At 37.2% G+C, this 22,266-nt stretch overlaps 1 pseudogene; it reads right to left on the reverse strand.

Annotated features, from left to right (window-relative positions):
- Positions 1-2,153: 2,153 nt before the first annotated feature.
- Positions 2,154-20,747, reverse strand: LOC138817095 (guanylate-binding protein 7-like; annotated as a pseudogene).
- Positions 20,748-22,266: the final 1,519 nt, after the last annotated feature.

Below are 22,266 nucleotides of genomic sequence, written 5' to 3' on the forward strand. Positions count from 1 at the left end.
GCAAATCTGGGTAACAACAGTGCTGAAGTTATAATTTCAGTCTTCAAACATTCCTACAGAACTATAATAACAAAACAGCTTCATGCTGAAGCCCAATGGAATAGACTAGAATGTCCACAATTAAACCCATACACTCACATCCATCTGATATTTGACAAAGAAACCAAAATATGTGTTGGAAAAAAAGTCATTTCACCCCAAATTGGTGTTGAGAAACCTGGATATCCATATGTAGAAAACAGAGATAGTGGGCTGGGAAGGTGGCTCAGTGGTAGAGCGCTTGCCTTGCATGCCTGAGGCCCTAGGTTCGATTCCTCAGCACCACATAAGCAAAAAGAAAACAGATTCAAAATGGATCAAAGACCTCATCATAAGAACTGTGACCTTAAAACTATTATAGAAAAGACTAAGAGAAACATTAGGATTTCTTGACAGTCAGTGACTTTGGATTTTCAGGAGCACCAATTAGAAAGGAAATAGACAAATAGGATGGCATCAAACTAAAAAGACTCTGCAAGGCAAAGGAAAAAAAGACAGCCTGCAATATGGTATTAAGATGTTTACCAGCTTTGCAGAATATTCGAGGAATTTAAGAAATTAATCCCAAATCAATAATTTAATTAATAAATGTCAAGGAGCTAAATAGAGGCTTCTTGGAAATAAGAATGGCCAAAAAAAAAAAAAACACTTGAGGAAATTCTCAGCATCCCTGGTCAAAAAGAAAACACAAATCAAATCAGCATTGAGATGCCATCTCACCCTAATAAGATTGGCCATCAGCAATAATACAAAAAATGCTGGTGGGAATGTGGGGAAAAGAAACACTATGATATTGTTGGTAGGAATGTAACATAGTGCAACTGCCTTAGAAGGAAGTTTGGAGATTTCTTAAGCACTAAACATAGAAGTACACACTATGTTCCATCAATACCATACTTGGGTATCCATCCAGAATATTACCCAGAATAGAATGGGTTAGGATATGCTTGTTAGGTAAATTCAATTGGTAGCTGAGTAAAGAGAGTAGCAAGTGGTATTCAGGCAAGGGAAAGGTTTATTTGCAGGCTGCCTTTTGTCAAATTGGAAGCCTATGCAGCAGGAATAAAAAAGGGTGGAACCACAGCCAGGCCAGACTTACCAAGGCCAGGGGTGGAAGAAGGTGTGGCCACACCAGATACAGATGTGACCTGAGCAGGGGGAAATGCTTAAGTTAACCAAAGTTAAAGAAAGTGCCTTAGCTGTTGCAAATCCAAAGCAATCTTTTACCAGGAATCAGCTACATGTGATGGAGGAAAGCAAGACTCCATTCTACTTTTACCATGGTGGAGGTAGTCAAGATGGTCTAGGCAGGAGTGAGGCCTGTCTTCCAGGTTGGAAGAGATGGACTGAATCTGGATTGCATGTAGACTGTCTGGCACTGAACTCCAAAACTAAACGGATCAGACATCAGAAATCTCAAACAATTTAAGACAAATAACTTGATTACAATGACAGATAACATGTTTACACAGACAGACATACACACATACACATACACACTGAGTACATTATGTATTACAGCATCCAAAAATGAATGACAGTAGTACTATAACATTATTTTGCCCAATATCTAGAACCATGTGGTTGGTAGTAGAATACACAACCCCTAACAAAAAGGCAAAACTTAAAAGCTATAATTTTTGACAACAATGTTTAGACTCTTTGCTAACAAAGCACATCAGATGGTTGGGCCTCAGTTACCAGGGCCTGTGAAGAGGCAGCAAAAAATGGTGGAGGAGTACTAAGCTTTTTGGAAGGTTAAGGGTCAGATGAGACCAAACCCTTAACCCACCATGTGGCCAAGATGGTGAACTAAAGATGGCAAATTTCTGAAAAAGTGCAAAGAAAACCTGAACAAATAGAAACTCTGACAATTTTCAAACATAGAGTGGCTAGCCTTTGAGAGGGAAACTTGAGGGGGGACCCCGGGAACCAGCCTGCTTCGCCCTCTTCAGGGCACAAGCCAAAATATTGTAGAATAGACAAAGGGAGAGCTAAGGAAAGTTGGACATGATTGACAAAGAGAAAGCAAAGGGAGCCTGAAAATCAACAGACTTCTGAGCATTTACCATTGCAGTGGCAAAAACTGTTGAAATCTGAGAATGCCATAAAAGTTAGGTGTTCTGGCTTTCCAGGGAGTGCAGCAGGCATTTCAACAGGGTTTCACGGCTCAGGCATGACTCGGAGCACCTCATTAAATGTGTAGGAGAGTCAGTCTGGTGAGTGAAGGAGAGCCGACGAGGCAGAAGCAGCATGCTGACTTCGCTCAGAGCTCTCTAGAGAGAAATGGCCAAGCCCACAAAACCAAGCGTCCTTGGCTCCAGAGGTGACCAGCCTTTTGACTAAAGGCCATAGGAGCTCTCTGGCATTGCACTAGTCTGGACAGAGACTGAGCAACAGAACCGTAAAGAGTAGTTTCACTCATCAGAATAGAGAAGTGGTGTGGATGTGGATGAGAAGGCCAGCAATGGTATTGGTGAAAAGTCTCACGTGGTGTCTCAAGGCAGCTCCATTCGCATAAAAGGGTTGATTAGGAAATTCTAACATTTCTAATTCAAAAACCCCATTTGAGTCATGCTACCATATGTAAGGTATATTAAATAGGTAGGTTTCGTTAGGTAGCTAATGAAGAGAAAACCACGTGCTATTCAGGCAGGAGAGGAAGTTTATTTACCGAATTCTTGCCCCCACCATTCATGGTGGAGAGGCATGGCTGAAAAAGGAAAAATGGGGACCACCCACCCCTGGGCCAAGATTTATTTGGACCAGGAACAGGAAAAGATGTGGCCAGATGGGGCAAAGATATGGCCACACTGGATCTGAATGTGACCTCAGATTGCCCAGGATGTGACCTAAGAGGAGGGGAAGGTGACAGCTTCCAGGCCTGCCTAGGTAACAGGTACTGAGCAGAAACTTAGCCAAGAGGTAGGGAGGTGTCCCTGTGCAGAACTTGCTAAGGCCACTTGCACTTCAATGTTCCCTGTTGCATTAATCAAGTTGCAAAATTCAATAGTTGCACTATTGCCAAGTTTTCAGAAATTCCAAGATGTCCTACAATGGCTGAGTTTATCAGGAAAATGTGGTTTATACATACAACAAAAATGTATTCATCTATGTGTTTCTCTCATATGTGAAAGTTAGATTTAAAATCTGGATATGTTTGGCAACATATACAGTGCTATATGCATGTATACAAACAAATTGATGAAACGATGATATACTCAGGATAACAATCTAATGGTGTAACTCTTCTAAACAATTAACAAAATGAATGCCAGGAAGCTGAAATATGTTTTGTTTGGAAAGGATCTAAAGTAAAGAGAGTGCTCACGAATGAAAGTTGAGAAAATTCAACTATATATTCAATATACTTTATGTAAAAGAGGAACTACAAAAGTTGAGTATTTGCTTGGGATTGGAAGAGACAAGGAGAAAATCCGAAGGGGTGACAGTGATCATGATATACTCAGAATCTGACTTGTGGAACTGAAACCCTTTGTACTTCAAATAAGAATTAAAATTTACAAAAATATGTCAATACAAAGTATATAAATAGCATATACTAATTGTGCAAATGTAGTTCTATGTAAGTAAATTAAAATATAAGAATACAAACATTGAAGCCAGGAGACAGTGGCTCACCCTATAATCCTAGATACTCAGGAGGCAGAGATCTGAGGATTGCGATTCAAAGCCGGCCTGGGCAGAAATGTCAGTGAGACTCTTATCTCCAATTACCATTTAGAGTGGCACTGTGGTTCAAGCATTAGAGTGCTAGCCTTCAGCTGTAGAGCCCAGGGACAGTGCCCAAGCCCAGACTTCAAGCCCCACAACTAACCAAAAAATAAATAAATAACATAAAATAAAGAAATAATAATAATATAAAGATTTAAAAATGTAAGTATAAAAACATAAACATAAACATGTAAGTATAAAAATATAAATATAAACATGAAAAAGACAGGAAAAATATAAATTTTATAACTAGTTAAAATCCTAATTACTAACTTATGTTTGTCTCCAGCTGGAGTTGTAACAAATTTCCACAAATTCAGAGGCTCAAAACAACAGAGCACTGTCACTTTGTTATGTAAATCAAGTTTATGAAGGAGAAACTAGAAGTCTGTGAGGTAAAATTAAGTTACTGAAAGGCTTTCTTTCATCATTTAGGTTTCCTGGAAAATCAGTATTCCTTATATTACATTTAAAATTTAGTCATTTAAATGCTAGGCTCTGGTGGCTCACTCCTGTAATCCTGACTACTCGGGAGGCTGAGAGCTGGCAATCATGGTTCACAGGCAATGCCCAGCAGAAACCTCTCATGAGACCCTTATCTCCGATTACCCACCAGAAAAACAGAAGTGGCATTGAAGCTCAAAGTAGTAGAACACTAGATTTGAGCAAAAGAGCTCAGGCCAGCACTCAAGCCCTGAGTTCAAGCCCTATGACTAACAACAACAAAAATGAGTTCATTTTACAATAGTTAATACCACAGTAGGTAGAAAACATAGTGTAGTTGTGAAGGTCTGAAAATACTGTCCAACCTCAGTATTTGCATGGGATAGGAAGAGATGGGGAGAAAAATAGAAATGGTGACAGTGATCATGATGTAGTGATAATCTGACTTGTGGAACTGAAACCCCTTTGTACTTAAAAATTAAAAAATAGAAAATATGTAAATATAAAATACATAAATGTAAATAACATACATTAATCATGAAAATGTAGTTATATGTAAGTACCAGCTTTGCCACACCAATGTCCTGTGAGGCAATTAGGGGATGAGTAGGAGCCAAGGAACCTAGCAGAAAAAAGTTTAGTGAATAACTAATGAATGTAGCATACACTTCTATTGATTTCTATATCTTAGAAACCAGGGAAAGGATCTTATTTTTGGCAGGGAACATAGACAAAGAAGAAATGTGGATACCAGTATTAATTAGTAATATATTCCAGGCTAATAGTACCAAGGGGTAGAAATTTTGGAAGCAAATTATGCTGGATCTCAAGGATTTAAAATTGTTTATGTTTCCACACTTGAAAATATTTGCATCAATTAATTGTACAAGAGGTTCATTTTAATATATAACTATATATGTCCATATCACCATACATTCATGTACCTTGGATCATGCACTACCTCCATCGCTGTCATCCTCTCCCTTCTTCCCATGTGAATCTCACTAAACTTTCACGTTCATACATGTACTCAAGTATTTTGACCATATTCACTTCAACCTCTCCATTTGCTCTCCTTTCTCCCGATGGCAGAGAAAATCTGTTTTACATTGCTGTCATTTTTTAAAAACTGTATACTAATTGTTGGAAGTGATTTCAAAATTTTAAGATGAATAACATTTTAAAAGAGGCATTCATTTCCATGGTTCTTAAAATGTAATGTTTCCTTCATGTAATATGAAAACTTCAAAGAGATAAAATTTCAAAGAATAGAAAACACACAGACATTAACATAGATATAATTTTTATTCTGTAAGAAATGAAACATCTTTTGAGAAACTTAAAAAAATTAACTCTTATCAACTAAGTTTGCAGTTTCTTAGACAAGTAAGAGAGCTTATAACAGTGACAATGGAAAGCCTAATATAATGTTCCTACAATTCTTAAAAAATGTCTTCCTGAAGTTATATATTAAATAAATGGAACACAAATAAACATTTCACCCGTTAAGTAGGTGAGTGATGATGGTAGATAATTATGAGGTGCTTGGGAAATTTTATTCCAGTGGCTTGAATTGCTTTGAATTTTTCAAACTCTTCCTAAGGAATGATAAATAGAAGTTAAAAGTCTTAGCAAAATTAAGATCAAGTTTCTTTCTGTCTAATCATTGATTTGCCCTTACTTATATAAATCAATACTAGTAACAGCACTCAATATTTCTTCAATTTTTGAACATCCATTCCAGTAATTTGTCAAATGATAACTAAATGCTAGTGTCACCAAGCCTTGCAAGTTGTCAATATTGCATATCCAATTTTCATATTCCCCATTCTCTAGCTCCAGATACATCATATTCCAATCATATTCCAATTCTTGAAATGTTACTATCTCTAGAGGTCCATTTTAAGGCTCCATTTCCATATATTAAACAATTTCCTTGGGAAATAGTAGTCAAATATGAACTTTTATTCTTTTTTTGGTTGGTCGTTGGTCTTGAATTCTGGGCCTAAATATTGTCCCCTAAACTCTTCAGCTCAAGGCTAGCACTCTACCACTAGAGTCATAACGCCATTTCCAGTTTTATGAGAGGTTTATTGGAGATAAAAGTCTCATATACTTTCCTACCCGGGCTGGCTTTGAACTGCTATCCTCAGATCTCAACCTCCTAAGTAGCTAGGATTACCGGTGTGAGCCACCGGTGCCCGGCTTAACTTCAATTCTTAACATATAGGCTATCACTAGATACATTTTGGAGAAGACTGTGATACAATATAGAGCATTTTAAATGACCAGGAGAGTCCAGTGTGGTATTTGTGCTTGAGGTAAAGAATGTAGTGTGGGTCACCTCTCTCTGACATAGCGAGTAGAAGATTCAGAAAATAAAACTCCATAGGTTTCCCACACTGTTTTTCAGGAAAGACTTGAAATCTGAAAAGTATATTGGAGTTAGTCCTGAGTAACTAGTACATGCAGTTATATTGGAAAGGCAGGGAGAACGTTAGGGCAACCTGTCTCCCGGGAGTGTTTGCATAGGTATTTCACACCATATTTGTAGGAGAGGCTACATTATAGATCCTACTCACTAGCAAGGGTGTCTTGACAACTTGCAAGGCTAAGAAATACTGGCCTTTAGTTATCTCTTTGGATTTTTTTTGTTGGTTGTTGGGCTTGAATTCTGGGCCTGGGTGCTGGCTCTGAGTTCTTCAGCTCAATACTAGTGCTCTATCATTTGAGCCACAGCAACACTTCCGGTTTCTGGTGGTTAATTGGAGATAAGAGTCTCACAGTCCTTTCTTCCCAGGCTGTCTTTGAACTGCCATCCTCAGATCTCAGCATCCTGAGAAGATTACAGGCTTGAGCCACTGGCACCCAGCTCTCTTTGGATCATTATAGAAACAACTACTTGGTGAGTGCTGACAAATTGAAGGAATGGATTAAAGAAACCTGTTAATCCCAAGGCCAAAAAATCAGAAATGATCAGGGAAAATCAAGAGCAAAGATACAGAAGCGTCCTATTTGTGTTCAATAGTGGCTTTGTTGAAGGCACAGGTTTGGTCAGAGCAATTACAAACTCACAGACATAACAGGCAACTACAGGATGTATCACCCAGCAGCATGAGAAAACACATTCTTCTCAACAGCACATGGAACAATCTCCAAAATAGACCACATTTTGGGACACAAAGCAAATCTGTCCAAATTCAGAAACATTGAAATTATGCCCTGCATTCTCTCAGACCTCTCTCAGACATCAAGGATGTCCATTCTCTCCACTACTTTTCAATTTAGATTAGAATGTCTAGCTACAGCAATGAGAGAATATGTAAACATAAAGGGGATCTAAATAGGGTAAGATGAAGTAAAACTCTCTTTCTTTGCAGATGACATGATCTTGTATTTAAAAATCCCATGGAAGGTGGGTGCCGGTGACTCCCACCTGTAATCCTAGCTATGCAGAGGTTGAGATCCGAGGATGGCATTTCAAAGCCAGCCTGGGCAGGAAAGTCCGGGAGATTCTTATCTCCAATAAACCATTAGAAAACCGGAAATGGCTCAGTGGCTCAAGCAGTAGAGTGCTCGCCTTGAGCTGAAGAGCACAGGGACAGGACCCAAGCCCAGAGTTCAAGTCCCATGACCCAACAACAACAAAAATCCCAAACCATGGACTACACTCCCAAGGTACCTGAGCAGATTGGAAACTTAGGTAAAGTAGCAGGGTATAAAATTAACCCTCAAAAATCAATGGCCTTTCTATATGCCAACAATGAGAATAGTGTGGCAGAAATCAGGAAAGCAACTCCTTTGTAATAGCTCCAACAAAATATAAAATATCCAGGAGTAAACTTAACTAAAGAAGAAGAACCTCTACCATGAAAACTAAAAACCTGTAAAAGGAAATTAAAGCAGAACTAAGGAAGTGGAAAACCTCCCATGCTCCTGGATTGGGATGATTAACATGGTGAAAATGGCAATACGGCCGAAGGCTATCTACAAATTCAATGTGATATCAATATCCCAAACTCATTCTTAATGAAATAGGAATAGAAATCCAAAAATCATTATTATTCAACTTGGTTTGATAGGGTGTCACTCCTAAACATCTACCTTGAAGTGGCAATGTTGGGAACCCACCCCATCCCTGACTGGAGATAGAGCTCCCCTATGACCCAGCAATCCCACTTTTGGGCATTTACCCAAATGTTTACAAACAAGACCACACTAAAGCTACCAGCACGACTATGTTTATTGCAGCATTATTTACTATAGCTAAGATATGGAACCAACCCAGATTCCCCTCAGTAGAGGAATGGATCAAGAAAATGTGGTATATATACACAATGGAATTCTATGCCTCCATCAGAAAAAATGACATTGCCCCATTTGTTAGGAAATGGAAAGAATTGGAAAAAATTATATGAAGTGAAGTTAGCCAGGCCCAAAGAAACATAGGTCCCATGGTTTCCCTTACTGGCAATATCTACTATATGTCTGAGTCAAGCAGAAAAGGTCAAATAAGGTGATGTTAGGGAAATGAACCCTAAGATATGTATTCAAATGCTTTTTTGTCTTTCATGAGATTGTTTCTAACACATTTATAAGATTATTTATTTGTTGCTTTCTATGTCCCTCCTCCACAGCATAACCCTTGCTTTTACTGTATTTGATATTGGTATAATTTGTGGAGGGGAAGGGGAAAAACAAATCTTTTAAATAGGGATACAGGTGGACCCATTGCAACAATGAGATGTACAAGTCATTATGTCGAAAACGAACTTCACAACTTTGATGCGAAGGGGGGGTTTGGGGGTCCCCCACCCCCGCAGGGCGGAGGGAAGATGGGAAGGGATGGGATGGGGAAACAAAGGAAGAGGCTACAATGCTTGATAAGAAATGTACTCATTATCTTGCCCATGTAATTGTAACCCCTCAGTACACTATTTTCACAATAAAAAAAAAAGAAGTACCCTTAACTGCAAGATCACTTATAGTAGAAATGGGATGTTCACATGATTATTGCACTTCCTTTGCCATTTAAACATAACAATTGTTTCAGCTGTGAGACAGAGATGACCTCTCAGTGTTGGATATCTGTGACAGGTGAGAGAAGTTTGGAGCATACATAGTGTCAGTCCCCAAAGGGCATGGGACAGCTCATTCAGTTGCATGTGCAAAGTTCAGGTGTTTTAAGAACATGAAGAGCAACTAAGACAATAAGGATAGATAAAACTAGGCCCTATTACATAATAAAGTAAGGTTTTATTCAGCCTGTTTTCCTTTTAGTCGCCTGTTAGTTGTACAAAGGGATTCTACTTCATTAGGTCTATTTATGTGTACAATATGTCTTGGTCAAAGTCATGCCTTCTCTCATTCTTTCTCCTCAGCATTCTTCCTATGCAAACCAATCTTGGTGGCTATGAACTGCAATCGTCAGATCTCAGCCTGCTGAGATTATATACATACATACATACATACACATACATATATGTATGTATACATATATACATATGTATGTATACATATACATATGTATATATACATATACATGTATATATGTATATATACATATATATGTATATATACATATATATGTATATATACATTTATGTATGTGTATATATACATATACATGTATATATGTATATGTATGTATGTATGTGTGTATACTTGCTAGGATTATAGGCATAAGACACCAGCAACCAGATTCAAGCCTTTTTTTTCTTTTGCCAAAGAGAAATCTATTGCTATTCCAGGATATCAATGAGATTTACATGTACCTAAAGTGTATACTCTCTAGTGTAACTCTCTATCTGGGCACTTGTGGATCATGCCTACAAATCATAACTAGTCAGATACTGAGATACAGGAGATCCTCATTTGAAACAAGTCCAGGCAGAAAAATCCATGAGTCACTATCTCCAAAATAACCAGCAGAGAGCCAAACTAAAAGCGTGGGTCCAATGACAGCACACTACCTGAGCAAGTAGGAATCGCTAGGTTCAAAACCCAGTACCACAAAATTAAACAATATATCCCTACATTCTATTCTTCTACCAAGATACCTGTATTCTTTTATTTAAAATACAAGGAATTCTCTGATAATTCATCCTGACCTTCATTCTACTCTTGGAGAAATCTTTCCTGAGCTAACTCCAGAGTTCTCTAATGGTATCCTATGAACTGCATACCAGTTTTCCCGAGTACAGGCTCTAGGAATTTACAACTTATTAGCTTCCCTATGCCTCATATTTCTCAACTACAACACCTGGATAATATTAGTAGTAATTTATAGGATATTTCTGAAATTTAAATTATAGATGTCCAAGTAGCCTGAAATTACAGGTTATTGACTATTTATGATACAACATAAGGTGTCGAAATTGAGACATAGTGGTGCATACTTCTAATCATAGTATTATGGAGGCTGAAGTGGAAATGATATGAGTTGGAACTAGCCTTACCTACATGAAACACCTTGAGTTAATCAAACAAAATGAAGAAACTCAAAATGAAACAAAATATGATTTTAAATATGTGTGAGCATTATTAACACTAATATTGTTACCATATTAATTCCATCATTATTTTTTACTTGGTGTTTATGTCAGCATGCATTACTTATCTTGTTAAATTCAATTTAGTCTTTGTATGTGAGACAAGACTATCAGTATCTTGTGAATTGAACAAAAGATATCTTTAACTTTCAAATCTCATCAGCTTAATTAAGAAACGATTGCACAGTTTGATCTATGAAAAAAAATCCTACTCTACCAGGAAATTTCTGGTTTAAGAATAATTAATTGTGGATACAGAAGGGAAAAATGCAGATTTTCTTCTCACATATGATTCTGTGTTCTTTAATGATGAGATTCCCATGCAGGTGCCAATAGCTTATGCCTGTAATCCTAGGTACTTAGGAGGCTGAAATCTTAGGATCACAGTTCAAAGCCAGCCAGGGCAGGAAAGTCCATGAGACTCTTACTTCCAAACGTACACTAGAAACCTAGAAGTGGCACTGTGGCTCAAGGAGTAGAGCACTTGCCTTGAGCTGAAGAGCGTAGGGACGGAGACCAAACCGAGAGTTCAAACCCCACAACTGACAATATATAAATATATAAATAAACAAATAAATACATAAATAAGATTCTCTGACTAACTGCAATTCATCCCCTTATTCCTCACCTTTATGCCTTTCCTAGGAACTAGTTTGTAGTCCTGCTCAACTTTCTTCTTGCCTTCCAAGTAAAGATTATGCCATCCAGGTATAGGGAAAGTGCCATTGGAAATGCTTTCCATGAAAGATTGGGAAATTTTCTTCAGCACCTCTGGCAGTACTTTCCGGATGCATCTTCATTCTGCAGGATGAAATCTTCCTTCTTTCTCTCTATGGTGTTCTGTTAAGATGATAGGAAGACAGTACAATGAAGGCATTAGAAAGAAATTCTATGGTGATCGTCATGGAAGAAGTATGATGAAAACCTCGGAGCACATGGGGACAGAGGAAGGAGCCATTACCACTTCTGAAAATTGTCTGAGTAATATTGGTAAGTCCCTGAACATTCTGAGAGCCAGGCTCATTCTCTGTAAAATGATGGGATTCAGTAACAGGCCCCACACAATTGTTCAACAGTCCAGTGATGAACAACAATAAAGCCATAAAAGAAGCTATAGCAAGTGGAATGTGGCTAAAAGGAGAGTAAACTCAGGATGTATGTTCCAAGGATGGAAAGGAATGCATTAAAAAAGTTTGCAATATTTCTGAAGTTTCTCATATGTTCATGGTTTGGGAACCATTTGTTAATTGTTGCAGTGTGCACATAAGTGTGTGAAGTGCTTTTACCTGACAGAAAATTGATTGCAGAGTCAGAAGTTCTACCTCATTTGGGTGCCCTGAGCAGAGCACTTGTTGGCTTATCCAACATCCTCACACTATACGAATGATGAACAGGACTGTATTTCATAAAGATATATCAACTGTATGTTGTAAGTACATGATTGCATATTATATACAGAATGATAGGTCAAATGTATACAATGGTATGGAAAAATTTATAAATGCATATATATTATTTTTAATGCTGTTCCTGAGTTTGAACTCAGGGCATGAGCTATTCCTGAGCTTTCTGATCAAGGCTAGCACCATTTGAGTCACACCTCCACTTCTGGACTTTGGCAGTTTAACTGAAGATAAGACTATCATGGGCTTTCCTGCCCAGATTTGCTTTGAACCATGATGTCAGATCTCTGTCTTCTGAGTAGGTAGGATTAGTGTATGAGCCATTGGGGCCTGGGTTTTTTACTTGCCAACCATATTGTAATTTATTATACAACAATAAAAGATAAATGTCTGGTACCCATCAGCCTGTAGGAATCCTCACACTCATAAAATTCCAGGCTCCTAATGTACAGATAGGAAATGATTCCATAGGATTAAAATGATGAGCATAAGCATTGTGTCAAAAGGGGAAGACTTCAGGAAAGACAGACCAGGAGCAGACATCGTACCATTAGATCCTTTTGAAACTCTCACTTGTCATCCTTGAATGATAACTCCATGAAGACTACGATGGCTTCTCTCTCACAGGTCGCATGCACATCCAACAGCTCCTGGAGGTCCTCAGTGGGGAGCCTCAATTGCTGAGCCATGTGCTGGCTGTAGTGGTCAGCTGCCTTCTGCACAGCTGCTGAGTTCTCAAGCTGGGCCAGGGTAGTCACAGCTTTCTCCAAACATGGCACTGCTCCACTGTTGATAGCACTGACATAAGTCTCCACCAGAGTCCCCAGTCCTGGATGAGCCCAATAATTTCAGGATAAATGTCAAGCTACACTTCGATTTTATTCTAAAATTAGCATTCTGAAAAAAATTAAGACTTTAAACAACTTTCACACTTCTTTTTGGTGATATCATGGCTCGAACACAGGGTCTCACGCTTACTAAGCAAGTGCTATATGAATAGAACCACACCACCAACACTTTTTGCTTTTTTCCAATCCTGTGGCTTGAACTCGGGGTCTGGGCACTGTCCCTGAGCTTCTTTTGCTCAAGGCTAGCACTCTGCCTCTTGAGCCACAGCGCTACCTCTGCCTTTTTCTGTTTATGTTGTACTGAGGAATCAAACCCAGGGCTTCATGCATGCTAGGCAAGCACTCTACCACTACACCACATTCCTAGCCCCACTTTTGCTTCTGATATTATTTTAGGATAGCCTCCTTTGTATCTACCTGTGCTATCATGAAATATGAGCCTTCTTTTTATGCTTTCTGCATATCTGTGTTAACAGGAACAAGCCACCATGCCTACTTACTGATTGAGGTAGCTTCTTACTAATTTTTTTGCCCTAGATAACCTGAATTTATTATCTTCCCAGTCACTGACTTCCAAGTTTCTGATATGAAATTCCTATATCCTATTTGACAAAGTCTACTTCTTCTTGCAGCACTGCTTTTTCTTATTCATTTTTTTCTTTCTGACTCTTAATTCACACATTATAATTTAAATCACTAATAACCACCAATATGTCTAGAGAATTCCATATAAAGTTAAAAAAAAAGAGCAGGTTACACAGGCAAAATGAATGAAGCTTACAAATGAAATAACTTGTCTAACTTTTGGGGCCCAATTCTAAATAGGAATGAAAATCTGCGTGTTAATTTCAGAAGAACATCATGACAGAACATAACATTATGTGTGCATGTTGTCCACATCCTGAAGCCACTTCCGTAGCTAAAATTTAACTGAATTTTAAACTCCTAATGATCCTTTAGGTACTTGGCATCTTATATGCTTCATAACTAGTTTAAAATCACAAAATATTTTTCTATCCATGCAGAATACTTTCCAAAGTGACTTAATCAAAAACACAGGAATTAATCTTTAGCATCACTCGGCTCTTATATGATCTGTGGAATAGTTTCTTAAGATATATTCTATCTCAATAAAGATCAATGTAGACAGACAATAACTAGGAAGGATGAAATTATATGAAGAATGAACTACTATTTTTCTATACTCTTAACAAATGCAAAAATGTAATCAAACTATTACTTAAGGGAATTAAGAAGAGAGGTAAATCCAGGAGCTAAGAAGACTCATGTTTCCCAGTGACAATAATTCCCTCTCTCAAGTTCTTGGGTTTTGCATTGGCAAAGATGGAGGAGCAAAAGGTTTTGGATTGCACTTGGAAATTGCAATCCAGCTGGTCTTCTGGCAAGTCTTCAATATGAATTAAGAGTTCCTTTTCTTTTGTAGGTCGATCAAAGACAAAACATTTGCGTTTTGGAAAGAAATGCCTAATGCACTCCCTAGGCAAGTTGGTATTTCGAATTTTCTGATTCTTGCCTATAAAAAATAAAAGGAATACAGTGAAAGCAGGAGTTATACCATGGGGGAGGGACATACAAAGCAACAAAGAAATCATCTTATAAATATGTTAGAAACAATCACAAGAAAGAAAAAAAATTGAATCTTTATCTTAGGGTTCATTTCACGGAACATCAACTTGTCTAACAGTTTCTGCTTGCCTCAGACATATCCTAGTCATTAGGGGAGAATGTGGGTGTGGGTGGGGAGAGGGGAAGTGATGGAAAGGGGAAAAAAAGGAGGAGGCAAAAATGCTTGATAAGAAATGTACTCATTACCTTGCTCATGTTATTGTAATCCCTCTGTATGGTATTTTCACCACAAAAATAGAATAAAATAAAAGGAAAAAAAGAGATAATGGATATAACAAACTCTCAGTGAAAAATGCAATCATATATGAATAATACAGACTAGTGAGCCCTAATTGTAACAGTTATAAATGAAAGTTGATCTCTAAGAAAAATTAAGATACTTGTCTATAGAAAACACACAAATTCAATAACACATTTTGAATATTTACCCCAAAAAAAGAGAATAATTGATCATTGGAAGGTCAGCCATCAGGCAAGGGGCTGAGTGTTTTCATTCCAGAGATTTTACATCACTGTCTCACAATCCTTAAACTGATACTTCATTGTAAACCAACTTTGTGCACAGAGGCAAAAGGCAACAAGTAATTGAAGATTAGGCATCTATCTGTCCACAAAAGGACAAAATTGATTAGTCTCCCTAGTTCTGGCAAAACTCTCCTCAGTTAAGAATTTAACTCAGTGAAGCAAAATGGTTAGAAGCAGTTTTCTGATTCTAGTGTATCTTTGTCAGAAATGAAATCTAAGACATAAAATAAAATTATATCTGCAAAGAGTAAGATGCTAGAAAAAATGCTAGAAAGAAGATACATAATATTCAAGTCAGAACAGAAAAGCTGTTAGAAATATACATACATGTATGTATACACACACAAGAATAATTACATACCACAAATCCTTAAAGACTACTCTCACTGAAAATTATGAAGACTAAAATTAACTTAGATGTATAATGGATATCTCTTCATTCTCTGAATTACTCTATGAGGTTTTACAGAGTCAATGTGAACAACTAGATCATTGATCAATAAGCATGTTTTTTTCCCATCTCCTCCCCAACTTAGAGAAGTCTACATACATACAAGATGCAGAGCACGGACATCAAATACAGTGAGAACAGCGGTTATACTGTGGGGCAGGAGCATGCAAAAAAACAAAAAATAACATGGTACATTATAAATATGTTACAAACAATAGCAAGAAAATAAAAACCACTTTGTACAAGACACTATGTTGAAAAACAAACTTTACAATTTAGACGAAGTGGGGGAGTGGGGAGGTAGAGGAGTGTAGTTGTGGTGGTGGGAGGGAAGGAATGGTAGGGGAAAAACAAAGGAGGAGGCAACATTGCTTTATAAGAAATGTACTCGTTATTTTGCTCATGTAATGTAACTCCTCTGTACGGTATTTTCACAATAAAAAAATAAAAAATAAATTAAAAAAACTCAATAGGAAATAGCACTGTGGCTTAAGTGTAGAGCAGTCCGCTTGAGCTGAAGAGCTCATGGACAGTGTCCAGGCCCAGAGTTCAAGCTTCATGACGAAGAAAAAAAAAACAAACAAAAAATCAAAACTTAATAAATGGACCTTTCAACATTATAGGGTGGATAATAATAGGGATGATTTTTCATGGTGTTAATGGGCCTTAAATAATTTGATCCAATATTTGTGCCCATTTTAGTGATTTTATATTCCACTTGAAGACTTTCGAATGATAACTCTAGAACAAGCATAGAAGTCTCTGTGGGCTTACTAATTGTTCAGATGAAAAAACAAAACATATTCTAAAATATATTTTGTGAATATTTTATTTGTATATGGTTCTGTTGATGAACTATTTCACTAGATAATGTTATTTTAAATGTTCAGGTACAACATATTAAAAAGAATTGTTGGTTTTATTTTGAAACTTCAAGTTTTATGACATATCATCTATGAGAACTGATAGAATTCTATTGAACATTGCCTTACATGTAGTATTTCATAAAATGGTCTATTGAAGTATATTTAACTTTTTTAGATATGAGAATTGTTGTCATAAATGATACTAGAGGACTTTAAAGTGGAAATAGACACTACATTTAAAAAATGTACTTTTAATAGAATAAAAATTAATTTTTTACATGGAGTCATATTTTTTTTAAAAAAGGCAATTGATCAGTTGCCTTTCAATAATTAGTGTATCATATTGTAGCACAATCCAATCTCAAATAAGCACATACATCCAATACGGATTAAAAGGGCTTAGTACACGCCATAACCCTACTGAATCCTTCCCCTTTCCGGGCCTCCCTCTGGTACCTGGAATAAGCTTTAAGGCATTCTCTAGATATTCATCCTCTGTGATGGGCTGGTCATCTAACTTTAGCTCCAGAATGAAATCCCGAACAGCCCAAACAAAGTCTGGAAAAAAACTCACAAATTCGTCAGAGTCATCCATTTCATCATACTTCTTAGTGGACTTTGGCCTGATTAGCTCTGCTAGTTCAGTTACATAGCTGGGATCTTAGCTAAGGAATGAAAAGCAACATACATCATAAACAAGTTTCAAATCTCACCTCCAAACCGATTGATAACATTCCATTTTGTATAATGTACCTTTCTCAACCAGGAAAACTGAGTCACTGAAAGAAATAGGGTGAGTTGCCCTTTTCCTAACCTCAATACAAGATGACTATTGTTTTCCAGGAAGGATACTGCAGCTGCTCCAGGGCTTGCTGGTTGATGGTTCCCATGCTGTTGTAGACAAAGGTGCTACCAAGTACAATGGAAAGGCAAAGATCCATGAGTCATTCTTAGGATCGCAGTAGAAAGCAAGGGAAAGAGAAGTCAACTTGTTTCATTCTTTCATTTATTGTTCATTTAGGACTACAGTTGAAATAGAGAATACAAAGATCAAAGTTTATGAAAATATCCTAAGTTTATACTTGCTTTTCATTAACAGTGACTTTCCTCAGGCCTTGGTTTCTTAGAGTGAATGATATTGTCAATGTGCATAAAATATTCTCTACAGCAACTATATTCAGTAGGATGCCTCAATATTAAAAAATCATATATAGTATATAAATAAATGCAACATATATGCATCTATGCATCCAAGATGATCATCTCTGCTAATAATACACTAAAATTTTCTTGTGTGAGAGAAAATTGACCATTTTAGTAAATAGAAAAAAATGCTTTGCAACTTCACACATGTGAATGTCTCACTGGATTAATAGCTGTTGTTTCAGTGTGCTTCATTTATTTAAAAAGCTGATAGAATGTGTAAGAAGAGATTAAAAGATCACACACATTGTAAAACCAAGAGTAGACAAATGAGAAATATTATAAAGTATAAGTCATACATATGTATCACATAGTCATATCATTTGGGTGAATCAGTGATCATGTGTAAAGGGCTGAAAGATAAAGCCAGAAACAAGATTAAGGATGAGATGCACCATGAAGTACAGAAAAATGCAATTGTGTAATACTCAACTCCCACCAAATTACAGAGGAAGTGAGTAATTCTAGACAAAAGCAATTTATATTATGGTAATAGATTTAAAGTCCTCTTGGCCTCATAAGTTAGTGCTGAGATGTCCATACCCCTAGGAAATAGTGTCTGACCCATATACCTAAATTGTATGGCCAGTTCTGGACATCTATAGCACCTGTACTGGTTATAAAAAATGTGTATTGGCTCCTGAATGAGGTCCTTTCCTTTTACTGATGGATCTATAGAATATAGGATAGGGACTTAGAATTGGTATCCTTACTGAATATTTACTACATTGTATAATACTCTCAGAGAAAATTTCACCATAACATGACAACAAACTGAAAGAACTCTAAATATCCAAAGATGGAACAAAGCAAAAACAAGGTATAGGGACAAGTCCAGCTCAGTGGTAAGCATATAACTAGAATGTATGCAAGGCTCTCCTTCGGTCATTCCCCAATACCTTCCATGAAAGCATAAATCAAAGCATAAATAGACATTCTTTTATGCAGATATGAATAATTGAGTAAATAAGTAGTTGACAGAGTAGACGAAAATTCTTCCTTACTGAAGATCTCCGATAGCACATGTACAAGCTCCCTGTGTCTGAGGTAGAATTTAATGTCACTACCATCTCACATTAAGATGTTTAGACTAGATTAAGGTTGTAGCACCTTGGTAGAACACTGTCTAGGATGTACAAAAGCTTGATTTTGATGCCCAGGACTAATAAAGAACAAAGAATGGGTAGATCTAGTGACCCACTTCCAAAAAACAAAGTCGGAAAAAGGAGGAAAGTTTTTTAAAAAGGATAATAATTCATCAAAATATTAGGGTTTATCAGAGTAGTGCAAAGAGACAATTTAGCCTTAATTCATAACTGGATTTGTATTTATAGGAATTCAATTAAGCAGTGGATATTTAATTAAGGTGACATATGGTAAGTTAAGATATACAACCAAAGGAGAATTCTCCATGACTTTGATTTACCTTCTCCACATCACCCAGACCCTCAGTGTCCAGAAGGACCAAGGTGAAATTTGGTTTCCTTGGGTGAGTCACACACCACATCCAGATACATTTTGTTTGAGACCTCACTGTACTGCCCAGCTGGAAACCTGCAACCAAAGAGAAAAATATTAAAATAGGTATGACTTAAGTTCTGAGAATATCATACTGAGTCTGTCTTTCAAAATAATGAGCTACGTCAAGCGGAAAAGGACAGATAATGTGATGTTAGGAAAATGAACCCTTAAATATGTATTTCAATGTTTTCGTTTCTTTCATGCATGTTTTTCTAACGCATTTATAAGATTATTTCTTTGTTGCCTTGTATGTCCCTCCCCCACAGTGTAACCCCCACTTTCACTATATTTGATGTCAGTATAACATGTGGAGGAGATGGGGACAAACAAGTCGTTTAAGGATTCAGGTGGACCTGTTGCAACAATGAGAAGTACAAAATGTCATGTCAAAACCAGCTTTACAATGTAGGTGTGTGGGGGGGAGGGGGGTATAATTGGGTGGGGGGAGGGGGGAGGCTGGGAAGGGAGGTGAAGGGTAAACAAAGGAGGAGGCTGCAATGCTTGGTAAGAAATGTATGCATTATCCTGCCCATGTAATTGTAGCCCCTCTGTACAGTATGTTCTCAAATAAAATAAAATTAAATTAAAAATAATAATAATAATGAGCTAGAAGAGAAGATATAAAAGATACTGAGGGGAACCTTCATAGGCAAAGGATTAATTGAACTAGCGACAGATTTTCTGGGAACCAAGAAAGAGCAAATAAAATGACGTTATTTAAGGAAATCACCCACACTGATCAAGGTGCACTGCAATCATGAACTGCTCTGTTGAATGATAATGCCTTTGTGTGTAATGACTTGCAGATAATAAAATTTTAAAATAAATAAAAAATAACAAAAATCACCCTGCATTTAAAAAAACAAGCAATACACATGACAGTATTTGAAACAATTTTTCTACATTATTTATATGGTTTATAGACCTTATAAAACTAGTAAAAATTATAAAGCATAATTTTTTTAGAAAATGCAATACTTTCTGTTACTTTATATCTCACAATCTTCCTTTATTTCACTTTTATAAGCAAAGCATACTGAATGACATGTGCATTGATTCTACAGGCTTAACGAAATATGTCAGTGGGAGGAAGGAAATAATCAAAGGAACTGACTAGGTAAGATTGAATTGCACCAGAATACTATTCTTGTAGGTCATTAAACGGAATAAGGAAAATTCTTTTTTTTTATACTAGTAGGGTGATTTCTTATGAGTATGGATTTAAAATGATACGCTTTCATGTCAATCTTAATAAAGATTGAAAGTTTTTTCCCTTAGCAGGAGTCAGATTCTTCTTGATGGTATAACAAGCATGATTACCTTGCATTATCAATGATCCCAGCAAATGGCTCCTGTCCTAGAAAACCCTCACCTTGGTTGTGTCCTACCAGGCGGTTCATCAGGTAGGATTTTCCTGTATGATACATTCCTACAATGGCCACTACCACCACAGGCTGTGTAATTGCTTCAAGAACCTTGATTGCTTCAGGGTTCACCATCAGCTGCTCTTTCTCATTTTAAACTAGACAAATGGGGGCCATCACTGTGGATCCTGATGCCATGTTAACCTGCACCCCCCCAAAAAAAAAGAAGTCAAAAAAAGAATAAAAGATTAATAGAATACAGATCTAGTGGCAACTCCAGGAGCAAGTACAATCTCACTTGTAGAATGTGTGTTAAGCTCTTTTTACAAAATTAATTTATTTTTAATACATTTTTATTATTTTTCAATTGCTATACAGAGGGGTTTCAATTTAACATGTCAGTTTGTGAGGACAATGCATCTTGATCAACATCACCCTTCCTTCATTCTTCTCCATGTCTCCCAACTCCACCCGTCCCCTCAATTTTGAACATAGCAACTCCTGGCCAAAATAGCTCATTGTCATAGGTACCATCCTATCGGTAAGGGAAAGGCTAGGCTACCTCTTTTTCAAGGACATTTCTTAGATGATTCATCATTGCATAAAAGCTCTGCTCACACTCTGTTTGATAAAATTGAATCTCCAGTCACAAAGAAGGCTAAAACATTTAGTCTTTCTAGTAGCCACTTAATTATCTAGATGAATGCAAGTGTTTTATTGCAGTGGAAAAAAGAACAGAAATTGGAAGATGAAAGGTGTTGTGTGTGGGGGTGTGGGGGGAGGATGGGAAGGGGAAACAAAGGAGGAGGCTACAATGCTTAATAAGAAATGTACTCATTATTATCTTGCCCATGTAATCGTAAACCCTCTGTACAGTATTTTCAGAACAAAAAAAAAAGGGAAAACAAACTTCACAACTTTGGCCAGGGGGGTTGCGGGGGGAGGGGGAAGTGGGGTGGGGTGATGGGAAGGGATGGGGAGGGGAATCAAAGGAGGAGGCAACAATGCTTGATAAGAAATGTACTCATTACCTTGCCCATGTAATTGTATCCCCTCTGTACAGTATTTTCACAATAAAAAAGAATATAACATGAGTCAAAATAATTCTAATAAAATGATGACCATTCTAATAAAATGATGCAAATTTGAGTACCAGTATTTCAGACAGTAAAGGGTTTTATGCAGTGTATCACACTCATTACTCCCTCTTGTCATTAGAAATTCTACAGTTGATTGTGAAGGATTTAAATACTACATAATATTTGTGGGATATGTCAAATCATGACTATTATATAAACTTCAGTACATACCAGGGTAAGAACAGTGAAATTCTAAATGAGTAAGGTACTGGATTTGGGTAGAATTAATTCCATGGCTCCCAGCCAAGAGTGAGTTTGAATATGAAGGAGACAAGGATCCATGGGAATAAGGAAAGAGGCTTCCTGTGAGGAGGAAGAGTAGGCAGGAGAGAAGCAGTGGAAAGATGCTGCAAGCAGGACCCCTAGAGGATGAATGAGGAAACAGGAAACCAGAGCCAATGGAGATGTCACAGCAAAGATTCAGAAGACAATCTTCCAGGGTTCAAATCGCAGGGTTCCCGTCATTTACTCACTGTCAGACCTGGAAAGAGAACCTGCCTCTGTACACCTTCATTATCTTGTCAACAGTA

Source organism: Dipodomys merriami, unplaced genomic scaffold (assembly GCF_024711535.1).
Source record: "Dipodomys merriami isolate MVZ:Mamm:240054 unplaced genomic scaffold, mDipMer1.0.p SCAF_7, whole genome shotgun sequence".
NCBI lineage: Eukaryota > Metazoa > Chordata > Mammalia > Rodentia > Heteromyidae > Dipodomys > Dipodomys merriami.